Genomic DNA, 23,571 nt, shown 5'->3' on the forward strand with positions numbered 1-23,571 from the left:
TTGAAATTTTTTCTTTTTTTAAGGTACTTTATGAAATGTTGCCATATGTCAACAACATGCAACGGTGGATCTAATTTATAAATGTTAAATTTAAAACTACCTTATAATTAATTCTGTTGTTTGAAATGATTTGATTATTGTTGCAGTGTTATAAGCTTCAACACAGAACTTATAAAAAACACATACTTTACCACAACTCATATTCCAACACCTTTCATTTATTTTATTCTTTTTTGCTAAATATTATTGAAAACAAACCTAATATTGTATTATCATGTATACAGCATACAGTAAAAATAAATATTTTCTCCAGTTAATATTTTGACAAATAAACAACAAGTCTAGTGTATCCAGATGCATCAGAATAATGCGGCTACTAGCTAACAATGTTTATATATATTATACTATATACTGTAATATTATACCACTACTGGACAGTGTTGGCATTTGGCAACACACACAATTGATTCATTTACAAAGAAATAATTTGATTAAAAACTCTTTGAGTTGTGAATATGTCATCATAATCACAGATTTTTTTGTGGATCTGACATAATCTGATCTTTTGTTTTTATTGATTTACATTTGCATTTCAGCAACCACTCACAATAAACACCAGTCTGTTAGAATTGGCGCTACAGAAAACACAGCATGTCATGTGACTTAACCAAAGCACATCATTGGCTACACTGGGGTCTTCTCTTTCCAACAAAAAAAAATTAAAGTTGGTCTTAAAGAAACAGTGGCAGGGAAATGAACATAAGTATCATGTTGCCATAAGGTTACACCGTGCAGTAGAGGGTTAAATATTGCTCGTCATTTTGCCGAATTAAACCTGATGTTTGCACAAAAATAATAATAATAATAGCACACTATATATTTTCAAAAAATCTAATTGGAAGTAAAAGCATGAAACAAACTGGCCGAAACTTAGACATATGCACTCATTCATTTTCCTTCATCTTAGTCTGTTTATTTATCAGCGGTCGCCACAGCGGAATGAACTGCCAACTTATCCAGAATATGTTTTACGCAGCGGATGCCCTTCCAGCTGCAACCCAATACTGGGAAACATCCATACATACTCATACACACTTATACACTACGGCCGATTTAGTTTATTCAATTCACCTAAACCACGTTTTTAGACTGTGGGGGAAACCGGAGTGCCCAGAGCAAACCCATGCCAACATAGGGAGAGCTTGCAAACTCCACACAAAAATGCCAACTGACCCAGCCGAGACTTGAACCAGCAGCCTTCTTGCTGTGAGTTGACTGTCATATCTTGCTGATACTAAAAACACTTACATTTTTCACTTAACATTTATTAAAGAGGTTTGATTTGGCAGTTAAGACCTGATGTAAGGTTAAGAAATAAAGTAGTTACTATTCTTGTAGCCTAATGAGAACATCATGTTCATATAATTCTACATGTCAAGCATTGTACATCAGTAAATATTAGCTGATTTTTTTTTTTTACTTACTGTTAAACGCAACGAAACCTTCAAGGAAAAGTCTGAGAAATGTTTGTCTTTGTCCTTCTCGTATGAGTTTGTTGATGCTTTTGGCCTGTCTTACACAAACACAAGCTCTTTTATACAAATGTACGATTCATAGAGGGGCATGAAATCAATGCTAAGTATTGAACGTTCAAAACATTTCTGAACATTTTGTCAATGTTTAATCCAGCCAGCCTTTTTAATTCCTCCCAGAGTCTGTGTGATGGACTCGGCTATTTGATATTGAGTTACTTTATTTAAAAGAAAGTAACTTAAAGAAATATTATTGAACCAAACTAAACTCATGTTCATTGATGTAAAAAAAATACACTCAAGTTTTATTTTTGTTTATTAGTAAACTTCAGTGTAATATTTAGTAGAAATAGCTTCATAAAGCTATCAGTGATATAGTTCAATGCGAGGCCTGTGACAATAATCAATATATGGACTTCTCACATAACACATGGACAGGACCTCAATCGTTTTTGGTGATGCAATATATATCACCCATACATAAAAAACAATTCTAGCAACATTTTAGCTGATTGTGCAACATCTCTATCTCTATTGTAGGTGTCAGTATGATTAATAAAACACTACAGTATTTACTGTAAATTACTGTAGTATATTTTCATGTGGGTGTCTGACAACTGAAAATAGATCTTGTAGCAGATATCGCAGCCTCTGTTACTCTTTACCTTTGCACTTTTTTGTTAACATTTATTATTATTTATTTAGTGTATACGTTTTCACTTTCTGATTCCAATGCCTCATTATTAAATTGTTAAAATGACTAATTAAATTAAATTAAATATTCTTATGAATAAAATATTATCTGTTCTTTGGAAGAGTGCACTTGCATTGTGATGATATTATATTGTCATTCTGGTGTTATATAGTAAGTTGCATAAAATGGCCTTAAATTGACAATAATATCATTTATTGCAATATATTTTGGTGCAATACGTCGTACGACAAAAATAAATATTGTGACAGACCTATTCAATACTGCTAGAGGCAGTTTTCTGTAATGTATTTTGTGCTAATTATTCATTCATTCATTTTCTTTTCGGCTTAGTCCCTTTATTAATCCAGGGTTGCCACAGCGGAATGAACCACCAACTTATCTAGCACATGTTTTATGCAGCGGATGCCCTTCCAGCTGCAACCCATCTCTGGTAAACATTCATACACACTCATTCACACTCATACACTACGGACAGTTTAGCCTATCCACTTCACCTGTACAGCATGTGTTTGGACTGGGGGAAACCCACGCGAACGCAGGGAGAACATGCAAACTCCACACTGCTGTAATTTAAATAATCTTTGGACCTTCAGATAGCATGTTGATTCATCATTCCAGCAGGCAGAACTAGAGCTTATGAATTAAAACATTATTCTATATTGTGATATTAATTACAAGTATTGTATATTATAATTCCTAATTTAGCTGTATTTTAATATTTAAGAAGGGAATTTTCTAAAGCACCTTTAAAGCTTTATATAGTCTGTTTCTAGATTTAACAAGAGTATGTTTACTGTTTCTAAGCGCTTTAAAACATAAATAAATGAATGAAACATAAAGTAATTTCCAAAGTAATTAGTTAGCTAATTGAATTTGAATTTCATTTAATGTGCATTTTTTTCTTCATTATAATATTCGCTTCATGCATATATGGATTGTCAATTCTTAATTAATGAAATGGTATATTGGTTATCAATGTTGCATACTCTTCACAAAAAAGTCAATAAAAGATCATTGTGTAAATTAACTTTGGCTTGCTTTTATTAAGCCCAGGAGCAGATAAATGTGTAAATCATTAACATAAGCTGTCATGTTAATCAGGTCAAGGTTTACTATTGCATAATGTTTGGTTCTGTACTCTGTTCTGCTATTTTGAGATAAAACAAATGTATATACAGTTGAAGTCAGAATTATTAGCCCCAATGAATTATTAGACCGCTTGTTTATTTTTCCCCCAATTTCTGTTTAATGGAGAGCAGATTTCTTTAACACATTACTAAACATAATAGTTTTAATAACTAATTTCTAGTAACTGATTTATTTTATCTTTGCCATGATGACAGTAAATAATATTTTACTAGATCTTATTAATGACACTTCTATAAAGCTTAAAGTAACATTTAAAGGCTTAACTAGGTTAATTAGGGTAACTAGGCAGGTTAGGGTAATTAGGCAAGTTATTGTATAATGATTGTTTGTTCTGTAGACAGTCGAGAACAAATATAGCCAAAAGGGGCTAATAATTTTGTCCCTAAAATGGTGTCTAAAAAATTAAAAACTGCTTTTATTCTAGCTGAAATAAAACAAATAAGACTTTCTCCTTAAGAAAAATATTCTCAGACATACTATGAAAATTTCCTTGCTCTGTTAAACATCATTTGGAAAATATTTAAAAAAAGAAGAAAAGAATCCAAAGGGGGCTTATAATTCTGACTTCAACTGTATATATATTTTTAAATAATATACTTATTAATTAAAAAAATTAATTTAACACTTTGAATTAAAAGACAAAGAAAAAAGTACTCAAGCTTGGCTGGTTTGTGGCGCTGTAACACTACAATCTTAAAACTGAATCTGGTCTATGAAGGATCAAACCTGCGAAAACAATGAATAAATTAATAAATATGCAAATAAATGAATGAATATATATTTAAAAAAAAAACACAAATTCCTGCATAAATAAATATATAGTGCAGGAAGATTAACAATTAAATATATTGCACGAATGTTGTGGGAATAAGAAAATGCTAAACTGATTTTTATACCGCACTATTAATTATGTATTTATTTATGTAGGAATTTTTGTATTAATTATACATTTATTTATTTGCATATTTATTTATTTATTTATTTATTGTTTTATTTGTGCAAGAATTTGTGTATTTATTTATTTGTATATTTGCATATTTATCAATTTATTTATTTATTGTTTTTATTTATGCAAGAATTTGTCTATTTATACATTTATTTATTTATGTATTTATTTATTTGCATAATTATTTGTTCGTTTATTAATGCTGGAATTTCTGTATTTATTTTATTTATTTATTTGCATATTTTTTATTTATTGCTTTATTTAGGAATTTTTGTGTTTATACATCTATTTATTTTTTGCTTTTTGTTTTTTATTCATTGTTTTATACAGGAATTTTTGTGTTTATTTCTACATTTATTTATTTATGAGCTTATTTATTTATTTATTTATTTATTGTTTTATTTATGCAGGACGTTGTGTATTTATTTATTTGCGTATTTATTTATTGTTTTATTTTTGAAGGAATTATTGTGTTTATTTATTTATTTATTTATTTATTTATTTATTTATTTATTTGCATATTTATTTATTGTTTTAGTTATGCATTTGTGTGTTCATTTATACATTTATTTATTTGCTTTTTATTTGTTTATTTATGTATTGTTTTATTTATACAGGAATTTGTGTTTATTTCTTCATTAAATTATTTTTTTGCGTATTTAATTTTTGTTTATTTTATGCAAGAATTAGTGTAATTTGTTTATTTAGTTCCGTATTTATTTATTTATGCAGAAATCTGTGTAATTTATTTATTAATTTATTTATTTGCATATTTATTTATTGTTCTTTTAATGCAAGAATTTGTGTAATTAAATAATAAATTTTTTATTTATTTATTTATTTTTATTTTTTTTGCTGGTTTCATCCTCCATACTTGTCCAGTTGAATTAAAAATGTAGTTTCTTTCTCTTTCCCTTTCTCTTATTTTATTAAGATTTTTTTTTCTTTTCTCAATAATTACTAATAATAAATTAGGAATCAGAAAAGTAATTTGAATACAACTTTAATCATGTGATTAATTAATAACTTTTTAAGTAACTGACCCAACACTAATTATAAAAACACAGACATTAGACAAAAAATCACAATAATAATATTAAATTTCATCAGCTTGATGTAAAAACGTTTTCCCAGATTCTCTCTCCCTGCTTACTCTACACACAACTCATGTTGTGTGAAACATTTTTTACATCTTGTTCCTGATGCTGTTTATTGGTTGGTCCGTATAAGCACTTTAAAGATAAAGCTGATCTGAGTCATCCATCTGATCTGTAGTGTGAAAGATTCATGTGAGTTTATTGCATTGGGCTGTGTCGTGTTGTCAGTTTTCTAACAGGTTAATTCCCTAATTGACTAGAATTGTTTACTCTCGTCACTTTCAATCTGGGGAGTTTTAACTTTTGCAAATGCTTTTTTTTGTTGTTTGATTGCTTTAAATTAACAAATCATCTAAATTAGAACTAATACTGGGTGCATTGTTGTTGAGTATTGTGGTAACAAAAGCGATGTGTCTTGCAATATAACAATTCCCTTGAGAAATACTATTTTATTAGCCTTTTGAAGGTACATTTAGTTTAGTTTGTTGATAAAATGTGCTAGTATTTGTTTGCTGTGAGTATTATTATTGGTCCAGACTTAAAAAATATGGCAGGATTGACTTTATTCTGTAATGCTTGAGCATAAAAAAACAGCGAAACCGCATTAAAAAATAACAATAAATAAACGTTTTGGCAAATTATAGTACATTGTCATGTACTATACAAATACTAAATCATTGACTTAACATTTAAATCAAAATTGTTTGCGTGCATTATTTCAAGTTTTTGTCTGTGCAGTTTTTCTAGATACAATTGAAGGCAAAATGATTAATTATGAAATACCTGTTGTCTGTTTAGAAATGCAGCAAATGTGCACTTATCCTGGCTATCTACATCAGGCTTGACATAGTGGCTCATTCTCATCCTGAATCAGCAAACATGCAGTGGACTAAGCCAGGAGGACCCAGTTAAATTAGTATATAATCATAATTTATAATAATAATATTTCCAAAGTGATGTTTAACAGAGAGATTTTTTTCAACATAATATTTTTAACTACTATTTTTAATATTTAATTTTTTTTGTCTTTACTATGATGACTCTATATATAACTGGTTGTTTTTCTTTTGATAGTTGTATTCAGTTTAAGGCTTAACAGCTGTAGGTTCATTGCTCGCAAATTTCAAAATCCCTCTTAGCCTTTCAGGCAGCCACTCTTCAGTTTTTGGTTGTCCGAAATAAATTCATGTGGCCCGAATGAAAAAGACATTACTTACTATATATAATTTTACTATATTATAATTTGTATTAAGTAATTTGTATTAAGTGTAAAACGTTATAATGGCATTCATTACATATATTTTTGAACATATCAAATTTTTATTATTTTTTTACTTTATTTTTCATTTAATTTAGTTAAATTTTTTATTTAAATAAATTTCTAATGTATTTCAATTTATTTTATTTTTATTCATTAATTTTCTAACAGTTAAGTCCCTTTTTTATGAGGGGTCGCCACAGCGGAATGAACCGTCAACTATTCCGGCAATGTTTTTATGCATTGGATGCTCTACCGGCTGCAACCCAGTATTGGGAAACACCCATAAACTCTCACATCCACACACACACACTACGGCTAATTTTGTTTACCCAATTCACCTATCGGAAACCGGAGCACCTGGAGGAAACCCATGCGAACATGGGGAGAACATGCAAACTTTACACAGAAGTGCAACTGGTCCACCCGGTACTTGATCCAGTGAGCCTCTTGCTGTGAGATGACAGTGCTAACCACTGAGGCACCATGCCGACCTTTATTTTATCATTTTTTTATGTCAGAAAAAAATGCTTAGTACCAAAGTACTGGTTCTTTTGTCAACACCAGATAGTGCAAACGCCAAACACATATTGACAGTGGCTCCTCGATACATGAGAATTACATACAACAGAATTACCAGATTTGTAAGAGAAGGCAAAAGCATTGACTATATTTTTTCTCCTATTAGGATAGTTCGACGGGCAGGATGGAATCATTTTTGGTAGCCCGACTGGAAAAAATAATAGCTCCTGGGACGTTTTGCAAGCCCTGAGGTTAAAGGCAAGTCATTGGACAGCAGTGATTTGCTCTGTTGCCAATCGGATGTAAATATTCCAGCCAAACTTAACAAAATAAGAAAGATATAACAAAAAACATAGTGATAAATGAATTTGCTCTGTTAAATATCATGGGAAGTGTTTGACCTTCACCTTTAGATGTGTATGAAGTGAGCATACATAAAGTCCATTTTACAGCAGTATAGATTTAAGTGCCATCAATATTAAAGTTGACCAAAGGGAGACGGCTGTGATGGAGTTGCTGGATGAGGGACTGACAGCACGCTTTATAACAAACGGACACGTGCCCATGTTTCCAGCCTTATCCATCACAGTAATCAGCACATCTTCAGTGCAGCAGGTGCCCGAGTAATGCAGAAAGGTTGCGTTGTTGCCTGCTTCATCCAGACCATCATATTGTGTCATGTTGCTGTAACTCGGGAGGCCGCTGGAATAGATTGTGGTGTAAGCGAGTCCTGAGCCTTTGCCATCCGACATTACAAACGTCACTTCCAAGGGTTTATTTCCACATGAGGGGAGGCAGTCTGAAGTCATGTTTGTCACACGGCATGTTGGTGGAGTAAAATCCTGTTAAGCAGAAAAATAACTCAAGTCAGGTTTATTTGTATAGTGCTTTTCAAAATCATTATTATGTCAAAGTAGCTTTACAGAGGGTGCACATTCAATCAAAAAACTATACTAGTTACTAATAACTTTAATTAACTAGTAACTAATAGCTTTTAACAGTTAAAGTTGTTATATATGGTTAACCTGCAGTTGTATACAGTTGTAGTCAGAATTATTAGCCCCCCTTTAATTTTTTTTTCTTTTTTAAATGTTTTCCAAATGATGTTTAACAGAGCAAAGAAATCTTCAGAGTATGTCTGATAATATTTTTTCTTCTGGAGAAAGTCTTATTTGTTTTATTTTGGGTAGAATAAAAGTAGTTTATAATTTCTTAAACACCATTTTAAGGACAAAATTGTTAGCGCCTTTAAGCTGTATTTTTCCCGATAGTCTAAACCATTTCTATACCATGACTTGCTTATTTAACCTAATTAACCTAGTTAAGCCTTTAAATGTCACTTTGAGCTGTATAGAAGTGTCTTGAAAAATATCTAGTCAAATATTATTAACTGTCATCATGGCAAAGGTAAAATAAAATGAGTTATTCAAACTATTATGTTTAGAAATGTGTTAAAAAAAAAACCTTCTCTTCGTCATACAGAAATTGGGGAAAAAAATAAACAGAGAGGCTAATAATTCTGACTTCAACTGTATATAGATTATGTCTATGTGTACATTTTCAATGAAGTGTATTTGTGAAAATTAGATTAATTACCATAGCCTTGTGTGGATTAGTTCACCCCAAAGTTGAACATTTTGTCATTATTTACGCACCCTTCGCTTTTTGCAAGAGTATTTGAGTTTCTTTTATTCCTGTTGAACCAGCCTGAACTCACAAGGAAATTTTACTCTTTTACACGTTTTTTTTTAAGAAGGCGTGGCACCAAACCACACCCCTAAACCCAACCGTTAACAGGCGATGAGCAAATCATACTAAATTGTATGAATGAGATTCTACGATTTATTTGTATTAGCCCCTAAATCAAAATGTTACGAATTGCCGTGAGATAGCGTTGGTTGAATTTCAATTTAATTTCAGTTTATTTATTTTGCAACAAAAGAAATGTAAATTAATCAACATTCTTCAAGGACATAAATGTACCCAAATTAGACAAAGGCTTGTTTTCATTGGTGGTCCCTTTGCCAGATGTTAAAGGCCTGCCCTATACCAATTAAAATACAAATGTACAAAAAAAGAAAAAAAAACACAACAATAGCTGAAACCTAATGTTCACAGTGTAGGTTAATGGGAAGCAATTTCTTAAAATAATACTTGAATTAATTAATTAAATTAATCTCTAACAGGGGTGAAGCAGTGGCGCAGTAGGTAGTGCTGTTGCCTCACAGCAAGAAGGTCGCTGGGTCGATCCTCGGCTCAGTTGGCGTGTCTGTGGAGTTTGCATGTTCTCCCTGCGTTCGCGTGGGTTTCCTTCGGGTGCTCCGGTTTCCCCCACAGTCCAAAGACATGCAGTACAGGTAAATTGGGTAGGCTAAATTGTCTGTAGTGTATGAGTGTGTATTTGAATGTGTGTGTGAATGTTTCCCAGAGATGGGTTGCGGCTGGAAGGGCATCCGCTGCGTAAAAACTTGCTGGATAAGTTGGCGGTTCATTCCGCTGTGGCGACCCCGGATTAATAAAGGGACTAAGCCGACAAGAGAATGAATGAATGAATGAATCTCTAACAGATTGTGGTATCAAGTTTCACTGATGCGATGCTCTAAATCAGGGGTGTCCACACTCAATCCTATAGGGCCGGTGTGCTGGAGAGTTTAGCTCCAACCCTAATCAAACACACCTGAACAAGCTAAACAAGCTTTTACTTGATATACTAGAAAACTTCCTGGCAGGTGTGTTGTAGCAAGTTGGAGCTAAACTCAGCAGGACACTGGCCCTGCAGGACTGAGTTTGGACACCCCTGGTCTTAATGAAAAATCAGCTCGACCAAAAGAAGTTTTCCTAAATAGAAAATAATGCAATCAGCTCTAGATGTTACTCTGATTGCTACAGATTTAAATTGAATAAATTTAGCCAGAAACCGTGCATGATCTTGTAAGGCTTGAAGCTTACGCTGCTATTCTGAACCAATAGTCGGAAACAGAAAGCAGTTGAAGGATGGCGTGTTTAAATCCATTATTTATCTGACTCCATTGTAATTAATCTGACTCCATTAAAGTTGTTATCATCATTGATAAAGAGAAAAAATCTCTACGTCTTAAATCAGGCAAAGTTATTTATTAAGTTACATGTTTAAATATACAGACAGTAGAATGAAACAACCTAACATACTGTATAAAGATATTAGCTGTAACGTAAGCACTGCTGAACAACAAAGACAGTGAAACTGCCTTTGTTAGCATATGAGGCTACGCACTGGTGTGCGGGAGAAGCAGAGTAAAAGCCATTCTCCCAGATCAACAGTTACCTTTCCTTATACCCTGAGCAAAGCATCGTCAAACATGAGTAAAAACCAACCCCCAAAACCAGCTGAACATGAGAGCAAAGTTGAAGAGATTAAGTGGGGGAGAAGTACATTAACATACTCTCCTCAGGCCACCACTCAACAATAGTAAATATATTGTACATTGAAACACAATCAATGTGTCTGTTGATTTCATGACTACAACACTGAAGTCATAAACTGTCAAATGACACCAAACATGACAAAGTTATCTGAAGGAAGAACACAAGCAGATGAATTGTGTATGGTGAAAAGCACATGGTTACTGTAAGCAAATGGCAGAGATGTGCATTGGAGCTATGAGGAACTCTGTCACACCAGGAGAACCCATCCCATGCTTGGAACATCTCAGTAGTCCTTCATTAGCATAGAAGGAATAATATATAATATTTTCTCAGCTTACAATCTTGTAAACAACACAACCAAATCTGAACACAAAAGAGGATTGTTGGAAAGTGGTAGTCATTGATTTCCATTTTTTTTTCTCTACTATGGATGTCAATGGATAACGGTTTCTATCATTCTACAAAATATCTTCTTTTTGGCTCAACGGAAGAAACTCAGTAATCGTAAATAAGTAATTTTTTTGGCTTGGGGGGACTACCTCTTTAAAATGCAAAACTATGTACATTAAACAGGAGATTCCTTTGTATTTTTAGTGATGCATATTGTTTTACATATGGAAGATATGGAATACAAATATCAAGACAGATAAACGAGGCACTTACAATTTTAACATCTCTTCTTTCTCTGTCCAGACGTTCAGCATCTTTCATCGCTTTATCCTCACTGATGACATCACGCTGTGGAAATGCCTTTGACCAACCAATCAGCACGCAGAGAAAAAACAACTTTGCAATCTGAGCCATTCTCATCAACTGTGAAGAGGTACAGTTTTTTTAAGTGTAGATGATTATGCAAACATGTTTACACACTGCATATGCTTCTCATACACTCATTCACATCAATAAATTGCAATATTTGTCAGTATTTAACTGAAACCAAATTTAAAATGCTCTAGTTTCTTTGTTTGTACTTACCGTAAATAATGAACGAATCCCGAGTGAAAAGTATGATTGTTCGCCTCTGTCCCTCTATGAATTGGTTTGTCCTGTATTTATAGCAAACTCTCAGACACACCTAAAAGCCCTTTCACACAGATGCATGCATATTCATAACCAATCAGCAGAACACATTGAAGATTAGGAACTTGCACAATATATTGTCAATATTTAATCTCTCTGTGTTTACACCCTACAACATATTTAATATTTTACATAGATTAATCCTGTCAATTAAATTCTTATTTCACGTTTTCTCTGAACACATTCATTAATCTGTACTCATGTTTGCACCATAATGTTAAACTAGATCAGGGTTGTCCAAACTCGGTCCTCGAGGGCCAGTGTCCGGCATATTTTAGTTCTAACACCAGTTAAACACACCTGAACCAGCCAATCAAGCTCTTTCTAAATATACTAGAAAGCTCCATGCAGGTGTGTTGAAAGAAGTTGGAGCTAAACTATGCAGGACACCAGTTTGGACACCCCTGAACTAGATGATAAAGTTTGAGGGCAAACTTTTTGGTGGCTTGAGAAAGCCTATTGGATGTAGTTTATTTAGTTTGAAAAAGTATCAAGTTGCCTAAAAAATTTTTAAGATCCCTGCAGTCAACAATGCAACCACTGTAAAGGGTGAAGCAAGCCAGTAAAAGATTTAAATTTGTTCCCTGTGTCTGATGTTGGTAATAGCATGATAATAACTTGCATCAATTAGCATGATTTTAGGAAAATAGCATGTTGTTGGCATAAATCTAGCATAATTTAGCAAGTTGTAAGATTTAGCAAGTTGTGAGTATATTTCTAGCTTAAATTAGCACGTTGCTAGCATTTTTGTAGCATTAATTAGGATGTTTCTAGCATGGTTTCAACATGAATTAGCATCTTTCTAACACAAATTAGCATGTTGTTAGCATGCCTCTAGTATGAATTAGCACGTTGTTGGCATGATTCTAGCATGAACTAGCATGCTGTCAACATGATTACAACATGAATTGGCATGTTGTTAGCATGTTTCCAACATGAATTGGCATGTTGTTAGCATGTTTCCAACATGAATTGGCATGTTGTTAGCATGTTTCCAACATGAATTAGCATGTTGTTAGCATATCTCTAGCATGAATTAATATGTTGTTAGCATGGTTCTAGCATGAATTAGAATGTTAGCATGTTACTAGCATGAATTAGCATGTCATTAGCATGACTGTGGAATGAATCAGCTTGTCTCTAGCATGTTGTTAGCATGACTAGCATGTCACTAGCATGTTGCTAGTATGTTTCTAGCAAGATTAGCATGTTAGTAGGATGTTAGAACTATTAGCCTGTGCCAGAATAGCTAGTCACAGTCTATGTTGCTGGGGTGCTGAAATTGGTTGCTAGGGAGTGGCTAGTAAGTTTAAAGGTCATCAGTGATTGGCTGCTTCCTAGACTGAGTTGAATGAGGCCAGACTCTCGTCTGTATGACAGTCTGATGTTATGAGCTCACAAAGGTTGATCCAATGTTAAGTTAATGACAGTCTTTTACAATGGAAGTCTATGAAACAGTTACTAGGGTGCTGAAATTGGTTGCTAGGGACTTGCTAGTAAGTTTAAAGGTCATTAGTTATTGGCTGCTGGCTAGACTGAGTTAAATGAGCCCAGCTATAAGCCTGTAGGACAGTGATGTAGAGTTTTAAGTTTACTAAGTTTGACCCAATGTTAAGTCAATGAGACTTTTGGGAATTTTCTGGGTCGTTTTCCGGAAAACTGAAAGTCTGATCAATTAGAAAAGATATAGCAACCCAAGTCAGACAAGTTTGAAGGTTTGACTAAAGTTTGGAGGATATAGATTGAAAGGCTTAGGAGGAGATACACTTTAAAATTAGTCTTGTTATGGAAAAAAGATCCTGGTCTGCAATATATTCTAAGTCTCTAAGTCAAACTTTTCAAAAAATGAGAAAGTCTGAGATCTCCGAAGTCTTTAGGCAAAGCTGTTTATTGTTACAGCATCAGTAACAATAGAGACAGGTCGTTCGAGTGTCTGCTGAACATAGGCTTGCACACAGTTTAAATACATTTCTGTGTCTTAATACTCCACCCAAATTTACACATTACACACCTCCATCAGCTTTTCCGCTAGTGGGATCCTAAATCTCTCAGGTGCCCGCCACCAATAGAATCTCAGGGTCTTTCATGGGTCTTGCCCATGTCCAGTTAAGTTCTTTCCTTCCTGCTTCAAAAGCGATGACTCAGCCAAAAAACAATGCTCAACAATATATCTTGTTCACTGTCCACTGAGCTGTCAACTGTAAGTTCAGCTGAAATTCATAGGTACTCATAACTTTTTAGGTGTCAGTACAAATGAGTGTGGGCGCAAGTGCAGGTGCACTTTATCATGAGTTACAGAACAGAACGCAGGTGTCCTTTCGGCCTTGCTTCAATAAATCTACCCTCATTGTGACATTAATGCTGCTCTTTTAATTTATCTTCTCATCTCTGACTGCATTTGCACAGAATGACTTTTTCATTTACCAAAGCACACACACCTGATAATAATGCCACAGGTATGAGTAATAATATAATAGATAATAATAATAATAAAACTGAAATCACTCAAATAAGCATAGAAATGACAGTAACACATTCATCAGAAATTCATCAAGACACAATAAAATTCCCCAACAGTCTCAGAAGACGGAAGGAGAGATAGATGGAAGAATCATATAAAGTTATTATGGTTGCTTTCTCAAGTTTATCTGTTGTTTATCTTATATATTCGCGTAAGATCTCATTCAAAATATTAATTTATAGCAAGATGAATATTAGTCTGAGAAATCTGTTAGGGTGAGCTTGTTCATCTTGGCAATGTTGTTTAAAATCTATAAACCAAACTTAATTGTTTTGCTCTTGATAAACAATGACTGACATTTTCGTAGTTCCCAGTCTTTCCGTTATTTAACCACGATTAGTCTGGAGGTTTTCAATACCAGAAGATAAACTTTATTTTCTTGCATCATAAGCAAACCCCAGAGCAATCTGAAGTCTCTCCTGGACAAATCTGTCTGTGTCCTTAGTCTTTCTTTGGTACATCACTTATCTCCTACTCATGTTTTTTTTACCCAGTATACATTTCATACATACATTCATATATTCTTGGCAGCCCTGTTCACTCAGCACTGCTAGCTTGGGTCTACATTCCAGTATTGCCTTTGCTAAATTCTTCTAGAATGGTCACATGGGTTTACATACAGTGTCATGATGGTATATTACCTTGATAATATGTTACTCACTCTCCTGAATGCTTACGGATGTAGCTTGTTATGGGTATTTATCATATATAATCAGTGCTTTACATTTTCAGTTATTTTACATATTCAGTTATTTTTCAGCATAGCCCCTCATCGTATATAGTACTTTTAAAGAATACGAAATATTCATATCGTCTAGTTTTTTTGATTTACAAAATAACAATATAGTAATTTCTAACATGTTACTGCAAATGATTATTGTAGTGTCCTGTAAGAATTACTGTCGTCTGTCCTGTAGTTTGTGTTGTAGTTACTGTAAACAATCACTGTAAATAGTTACTGTAGTCTGTACTGTAGTTACTGTAAATAGTTACTGTAGTTGGTGTTGTAGTTCTGTAAATAGTCACTGTAAATAGTTACTGTAGTCTGTACTGTAGTTACTGTAAATAGTTACTGAGTTGGTGTCGTAGTTCTCTAAATAGTCACTGTAAATAGTTACTGTAGTCTGTACTGTTAATTACTGTAAATAGTTACTGCAGTCTGTACTTTAATTACTGTAAATAGTTACTGTAGTCTACAGTAGTGACTGTAAATAATTACTGTAGTCTGTACTGTAGTGACTGTAAATAGTTACTGTATATTGTACTGTGAATCACTGTAAATAGTTACTGTAGTCCGAATTGTAGTCTGTTTTGTAGTTACTGTAGTCACTTTGAATAGTTACTGTAGTCTGTACTGTAGTTACTGTAAATCACAGGTGTCAAACTCAAATCCAAAAAGGGCCGCAGCTCTGCACAGTTTAGTTCCAACCCTAATTAAACACACCTGATCAAACTAATTGAGTCCTTCAGGCTTGTTTGAAACCTACAGGTAAGTGTGTTGGAGCAGGGTTGGAACTAAACTGTGCAGGGCTTCGGCTCTCCAGGAATTGAGTTTGACACCCCTGCTGTTAATAGTTAATGTAGTCTGTACTGTGGTGACTAATAGTTACTGTAGTCTGTACTGTAGTTACTGTAAATAGTTACTGTAGGCTGTACTGTAGTGACTAATAGTTAATGTAGTCTGTACTGTAGTGACTGTAAATAGTTACTGTAGTCAGTGTTGTAGTTCTGTAAATAGTGAATGTAAATAGTTACTGTAGTCTGTATTTCAGTGACTGTAATGGTTACTGTAGTCTGTACTGTAGTTACTGTAAATAGTTACAGTAGTCTGTACTGTAGTGACTGTAAATAGTTACTGTAGTCTGTACTGTAAATCACTGTAAATAGTTACAGTAGTCTGTACTGTAGTGACTGTAAATAGTTACTGTAGTCTGTACTGTAGTGATTGTAAATAGTTACTGTAGTCTGTACTGTAGTGATTGTAAATAGTTACTGTAGTCTGTACTGTAGTGACTGTAAATAGTTACTGTAGTCTGTACTGTAGTGATTGTAAATAGTTACTGTAGTCTGTACTGTAGTGACTGTAAATAGTTACTGTAGTCTGTACTGTAGTGACTGTAAATAGTTACAGTAGTCTGTACTGTAAATCACTGTAAATAGTTACAGTAGTCTGTACTGTAGTGACTGTAAATAGTTACTGTAGTCTGTACTGTAGTGACTGTAAATAGTTACAGTAGTCTGTACTGTAAATCACTGTAAATAGTTACAGTAGTCTGTACTGTAAATCACTGTAGTTACTGTAGTCTGTACTGTAGTGACTGTAAATAGTTACTGTAGTCTGTACTGTAGTGACTGTAAATAGTTACTGTAGTCTGTACTGTAAATCACTGTAAATAGTTACTGTAGTCTGTACTGTAGTGACTGTAAATAGTTACTGTAGTCTGTATTGTAGTGACTGTAAATAGTTACAGTAGTCTGTACTGTAAATCACTGTAAATAGTTACTGTAGTCTGTACTGTAGTGACTGTAAATCGTTACTGTAGTCTGTACTGTAAATCACTGTAAATAGTTACTGTAGTCTGTACTGTAGTGACTGTATATAGTTACTGTAGTCTGTACTGTAAATCACTGTAAATAGTTACTGTAGTCTGTACTGTAAATCACTGTAAATAGTTACAGTAGTCTGTACTGTAGTCACTGTAAATAGTTACAGTAGTCTGTACTGTAGTGACTGTAAACAGTTACAGTAGTCTGTACTGTAAATCACTGTAAATAGTTACTGTAGTCTGTACTGTAAATCACTGTAAATAGTTACTGTAGTCTGTACTGTAGTGACTGTAAATAGTTACTGTAGTCTGTACTGTAAATCACTGTAAATAGTTACTGTAGTCTGTACTGTAGTGACTGTAACTAGTTACTGTAGTCTGTACTGTAAATCACTGTAAATAGTTACAGTAGTCTGTACTGTAGTGACTGTAAATAGTTACAGTAGTCTGTACTGTAAATCACTGTAAATAGTTACTGTAGTCTGTACTGTAAATCACTGTAAATAGTTACTGTAGTCTGTACTGTACTGACTAACTAGATACTGTAGTCTGTACTGTAAATCACTGTAAATAGTTACAGTAGTCTGTACTCTAGTGACTGTAAATAGTTACAGTAGTCTTTACTGTAAATCACTGTAAATAGTTACAGTAGTCTGTACTGTAGTGACTGTAAATAGTTACTGTAGTCTGTACTGTAGTGACTGTAAATAGTTACTGTAGTCTGTACTGTAAATCACTGTAAATAGTTACTGTAGTCTGTACTGTAGTGACTGTAAATAGTTACAGTAGTCTGTACTGTAAATCACTTTAAATAGTTACTGTAGTCTGTACTGTAAATCACTGTAAATAGTTACTGTAGTCTGTACTGTAAATCACTGTAAATAGTTACTGTAGTCTGTACTGTAGTGACTGTAAATGGTTACAGTAGTCTGTACTGTAAATCACTGTAAATAGTTACTGTAGTCTGTACTGTAAATCACTGTTAATAGTTACTGTAGCCTGTACTGTAAATCACTGTAAATAGTTACAGTAGTCTGTACTGTAGTGACTGTAAATAGTTACTCTAGTCTGTACTGTAGTGACTGTAAATAGTTACTGTAGTCTGTACTGTAAATCACTGTAAATAGTTACAGTAGTCTGTACTGTAGTGACTGTAAATAGTTACAGTAGTCTGTACTGTAAATCACTGTAAATAGTTACAGTAGTCTGTACTGTAGTGACTGTAAATAGTTACAGTAGTCTGTACTGTAAATCACTGTAAATAGTTACTGTAGTCTGTGCTGTAAATCACTGTAAATAGTTACAGTAGTCTGTACTGTAAATCACTGTAAATAGTTACTATAGTCTGTACTGTAAATCACTGTAAATAGTTACAGTAGTCTGTACTGTAAATCACTGTAAATAGTTACTGTAGTCTGTACTGTAGTGACTGTATATAGTTACTGTAGTCTGTACTGTAAATCACTGTAAATAGTTACTGTAGTCTGTACTGTAAATCACTGTAAATAGTTACAGTAGTCTGTACTGTAGTGACTGTAAATAGTTACAGTAGTCTGTACTGTAGTGACTGTAAACAGTTACAGTAGTCTGTACTGTAAATCACTGTAAATAGTTACTGTAGTCTGTACTGTAAATCATTGTAAATAGTTACTGTAGTCTGTACTGTAGTGACTGTAAACAGTTACAGTAGTCTGTACTGTAAATCATTGTAACCAGTTACTGTAGTCTGTACTGTAAATCACTGTAAATAGTTACAGTAGTCTGTACTGTAGTGACTGTAAATAGTTACAGTAGTCTGTACTGTAAATCACTGTAAATAGTTACTGTAGTCTGTACTGTAGTGACTGTAAATAGTTACTGTAGTCTGTACTGTAGTGACTAACTAGTTACTGTAGTCTGTACTGTAGTGACTGTAAATAGTTACTGTAGTCTGTACTGTAGTGACTGTAAATAGTTACTGTAGTCTGTACTGTAGTAACTGTAATAAGTTACTGTTAAAAAGTTTCATTTTTGTAATTTTTGTTTAGGCTTTTTTTGCATGTTTGCATTTTCAGACCTTGCATGTCAAAGCAGACTTTTCCTTCACTTGTTTTGAAGTAATGTGGAAAAGGTATAAATTACATCTGACAGGACTAGATTAAATGTGTGGTGATTCATGTCTGAGTTTTTTTTATGATTTGAAAAAAAATCATAAAACTGTGTGTACAAATGGGCGTGTTTCCTGTTTTTATCATATTTCTGAACCTTGGTCAGCTAGGATTCGACGCCACCAAGGATCGTTTTATGTAGTAATTCTTATATGTATATGATAACAGAAATGACAAAAATGGAATTGAATACACAGAAACTGTTTATTGAATATATTAATTTTGTTACAACACACACTTCTTGCAAATTATGCATATACAATTATTTATGAACATGTAAGAGCATAGAGACTCAGAATTTATTACATCATTTGCATTGCTTCAAGAGTGTGGGCGGAGCTAAAGAGGTCTCTTGGCATGCTTTGCTCTCAGATTTTTCCCTACAGCATCATGGGTAATGTAGTTTTTCTGCACAAATAACATTTTTTTCTTTATTTATTTTGAATGTTGCTAAATATATTCTGCAGTCATACGGTGATGTGTTCAGGCTTTATCATAAATAGAACACAGCTATTGACAAGTCATGATTAAAGGGACAGTTCACCCAAAACTGAAGATCCTGTCATCATTTACTCAATCTTCACCTGTCACAAACTTTTTTGAGGTTTTTTTTTATTTATTTTTTTGAACACAAAAGAAGACATTTTGAAGAATACTGGAAACCTGTAATCGTTGACTTCTGTAATATTTGTTTTTTTCTGTATGGCAGTCAATGGTTACAGGTTCTTGCCTTCAACATTGTTCAAAATATCTTCTTTTGTGTTCAACTAAAAAGAGAAAACTGTTTTTGTTTGCAACCTGAAACTCTAAAGAAAAATCCAAAGGTTTGCAGCTTGTTAAAAAAAAAAAATTAAATAAATAAAAATAAATTATATGATATAACGTATTGTCTAATGTTCAAGGAGCATAATTTAAATGCTGTAACAACTACAGCAAAAATAATAATAATAAAAAAAATAACAAAAAGCATAAGTACCATATTTCTTTTTCATATTCTGCCACATATGTATTGTATACATCATGCAGATTCATGTTAAAGCAGCATAGACTTGAGTGTCATCGCTAATAAACCTGACCAAAGTGAGATGACTGTGGTGGAGCTGCTGGATGAGGTTTTTATAGGTAGTTTTATATCCAAAGGACACTCTGCCTGGTTTCCCGCATTGTCCACCACTTTAATCCTGACATCTTTGAGGCAGCAGGAACCAAGATATTTCACCACTATTGCACTGAAGCCATTTTCATCAACAGTTTCCTCACTGTAGTGGGAAATAGTAAAGTTCCTCTTACCAGGGTCATATAAAGTAGCATAGCGGTTAGCAATTCCTGAAGCGTTTCGATCTGTTATGATGTACGTCACTTCCCAGGTTGCGTTTCCACATGAATAAGGACAGTCCAAACTCGCATTCACCACACGACACGCTGGTGGAGTGAAATCAGTCTCCTGAAAAGCAAATATACATGTCTCTCAGTTAAATAAGACATTAGCTGTGTTTAAAAAAAGTATAATCTGAGAATCAACACATAATGTATGACACTTACAGTCATTTCAGCATCTCGTCTTTCTCTCGCCACCCATTCAACATCTTTCATGACTTTATCTTCACTGTTGACATCATAGTGAGGAAAAGCCATCGACCAACCAATCAGAATACAGAGAAAACCCAGCATCTGTACAATCTGAATTATTCTCATCAACTGTGAAGAGTTTTAAAGTGCAACAGTTATATTAATGCTGGACAGAAGAACTATTTTCATTATATGTTAAACATGCATCTTGATTGCACTATAATAAAATAGAGGTTCTTTATTGATGCCCTTGATGCTTCCATGAAGCAACTTTCGCATTCATGGAACCATTTTACTCTACAAAAGTCTTTGATCATATGCACTAATATACACAGCAACGTTGTTTGGCCATTTATCGCTGAGAGATAAATATTTATTTATTCATTATTTTTGGGTAACACTTTACAATAATATTGTATTGATTAAGGTTAATTAATGCCTTTACTAGCATGAACAAGCATTTCATTCATTTATTTATTTTTCTTCAGCTTAGTCCTTTTATTCATCAGGGAGCGCCACAGCGGTATGAACCGCCAACTTATCCACCATATGTTTTGCACAGTGGATGCCTTTCCAACTGCATCCCAGTACTGGGGAAGATCCAGACAACTGACCCAGCTGGGACTCGAACCAGCGACCTTCTTGCTGTGAGTGCTAATCACTGAGCCACCATGTTGCCTAAACAAGCTATGAACAATACCTTTATCTCAGTATTAATTTGTTAATTAATGAAAAAAAAAACAGCCTGATCTCACGAGGCAACATAACTATTAAAGTTTTGTCAGTTTAGTGGCTTATTTTTATAAATTCAGAGTTCATTCGATGGAAAATGTATGATGAAGGAGGCGTGGCACCAAACCCCACCCCTAAACTCTCATTGAGGGATGAGCAACTTGTACGAATAAGATTGTACAAATTCATATGAATCATAAAGTTATGAATTGCCATGAGATTGCATTGAAAATACAGTTGTATATTGTTAGTTCATGTTGACTCACGGTACATTAACAAATGTTAACAAGCATGAATTTTAATAGTGCAATAGTAAATGTTGTACTGTGATTAATAAATGCTGTACAAATATTGTTCATTCTTAGTTTATGTTGGTAAATACATAAACTGATTATAACTTATTGTAAAGTGTGTCGAAGGTGACATAGTGGCACAGTAGGTAGTGCTGTCACCTCACAGCAAGAAGGTCGCTGGTTTGAGCCTCGGCTGGCTCAGTTGGCGTTTCTGTGTGGAGTTTGCATGTTCTCCCTGCGTTCGCGTGGGTTTCCTCCGGGTGCTCCGGTTTCCCCCACAGTCCAAAGACATGCGGTACAGGTGAATTGGGTAAGCTAAAATTGTCCGTATGAGTGTGAATGAGTGAGTGTGGATGTTTCCCAGAGATGGATTGCGGCTGGATGGATATCCATTGCTTAAAAAACGTGCTGGATAAGTTGGAGGTTCATTCCGCTGTGGCGACCCCGGATTAATAAAGGGATTAAGCCGAAAAGAAAATGAATGAATGAATGAATACTTGTTTTCATGTATTATTTTAAATAATATTAATTTGCGCAGTACTCACCATTATTAGATGAAACTTCAGTAGTGAAAGTCTCAGGTTTTGTGTCCCCCTGTTCAATTCCTTTTCTTTTATGTTTTTTTTTTTATGTCTAATTATGTTAGAGAAACGGCTTGAGTTTTATCCTGTAATCTCAGATACACCCAATCATGTCAACACACCTTTATAATGTCAGAGTGGAATTTAAAAACTTGCACAATATGTTCAGACACAGTGTTCATTCCAATGGGCAACGCTTTTGTGCAAACTAAGTGATGTAAAATTAAAATTACATTTTTAAAATGAAGCAAGACAGGTTGTGACTCTGGCAATGCCTCACTATCTAGGTTTAGTAAAGGTTTATTCAGTGTAAGTTTTTTTTATTATATTTTTTAAAAAGTATTTTGCCATAATGTCGTTGTATGCAATGTGAGGAATCTACAGTACAGAATCTCAAGACTTCACAAGACTTCACAGTCAAAGCAATGGGTATTTGTAGAAGTACTTACAGAAAATAATAATCAGATTCATTGTGCATGGATCCTCAAACAAATGGTATATTTAATTTGTAGTTGCTGAAAAAAAAGATTTTTAATTTTAGCGCCTCTCTACTAAAAAATAAAACCACAAAGAATCACAAACATGTATAAGTGGCAGGTTTATTATGAAAAAATGTAGACATTAAAAAAGAGAGAGAAATTAGGACAATCATTGAATTTTGAACAACTTTTGAACTGCCATTGTGTAAATAAAGCAGTGGCATAATCCCTAAAATGAACTGTGAATACATCATAATACCAATCAGCTGTTACACTTATCATTTACCATACATCTCTCTTTTTTCTTTATTTTTATGTGCTCATTTATTGTATATGCCAGCATTTCTTTAAGGGTTTCCAAATAATTTAGGGGGTATCATGTAATTTCACACACATAAATATATATAGTTGAAGTCAGAATTATTAGACCCCTTTGAATTTTATTTTTCTTTTTAAAATATTTTCCAAATGATGTTTAACAGAGCAAGGACATTTTCACAGTATGTCTGATTATATTTTTTTTATGGAGAAAGTCTTATTTGGGTTTTTTTTCGGCTAGAATAAAAGCAGTTTTAAATTTTTTAAACACCATTTTAGGGACAAAATTATTAGCCTCTTAAATCTATATTTTTTCTCGACTGTCTACAGAACAAACCATCGTTATACAATAACTTGCCTAATTACCCTAACCTGCCTGGTTAACCTAATTGACCTAGTTAAGCCTTTAAAATGTCACTTTAAGTTGTTAAGTAGTTATTAAAAATATTATGTTTAGAAATGTGTTGAAAAAAAATAAAAAATAAACAAGTGATCTAATAAATCAGGGGGGCTAATAATTCTGACTTCAACTGTATGTATACAGTTGCCCCAACAGGTGGATTTAGAGATTTTTCCATTAAAAGCAGGAGTGGATTTAGCTGGTTTTGACACAAAAGAAAATTTACAAAGAATTTTCTAAAGTGACATTTTTGAAAAAAGGTATTTTATTTACTTGCTAAT

General features: G+C 33.5%; 1 protein-coding gene, 1 long non-coding RNA gene and 1 other non-coding gene across 4 annotated transcripts in view; 1 reads left to right on the forward strand and 2 right to left on the reverse strand.

Annotated features, from left to right (window-relative positions):
- si:ch211-113d11.6 overlaps nucleotides 1-1,571 on the reverse strand; it is a 7,912-nt gene extending 6,341 nt beyond the window's left edge. For both annotated transcript variants that reach the window (XR_012389981.1, XR_012389982.1), the window contains exon 1: nucleotides 1,485-1,571. This is a non-coding gene — a transcript (si:ch211-113d11.6). The remainder of the gene's footprint in view (nucleotides 1-1,484) is intronic.
- cabp2b (calcium binding protein 2b) overlaps nucleotides 1-23,571 on the forward strand; it is a 75,922-nt gene that overhangs the window by 1,097 nt on the left and 51,254 nt on the right. The window contains exon 2 of the mRNA XM_021481262.3: nucleotides 11,318-11,447. The gene's annotated coding sequence lies outside the window, so the exon portion shown is untranslated. The remainder of the gene's footprint in view (nucleotides 1-11,317; nucleotides 11,448-23,571) is intronic.
- Nucleotides 7,130-11,978, reverse strand: LOC141377596 (uncharacterized). The gene is made up of 3 exons (XR_012389983.1): nucleotides 11,600-11,978; nucleotides 11,288-11,437; nucleotides 7,130-8,061 (listed from the first exon to the last, which is right to left on the reverse strand). It is a non-coding gene; the product is annotated as an uncharacterized lncRNA (long non-coding RNA).

Source organism: Danio rerio, chromosome 14 (genome assembly GCF_049306965.1).
Source record: "Danio rerio strain Tuebingen ecotype United States chromosome 14, GRCz12tu, whole genome shotgun sequence".
Taxonomy (NCBI): domain Eukaryota; kingdom Metazoa; phylum Chordata; class Actinopteri; order Cypriniformes; family Danionidae; genus Danio; species Danio rerio.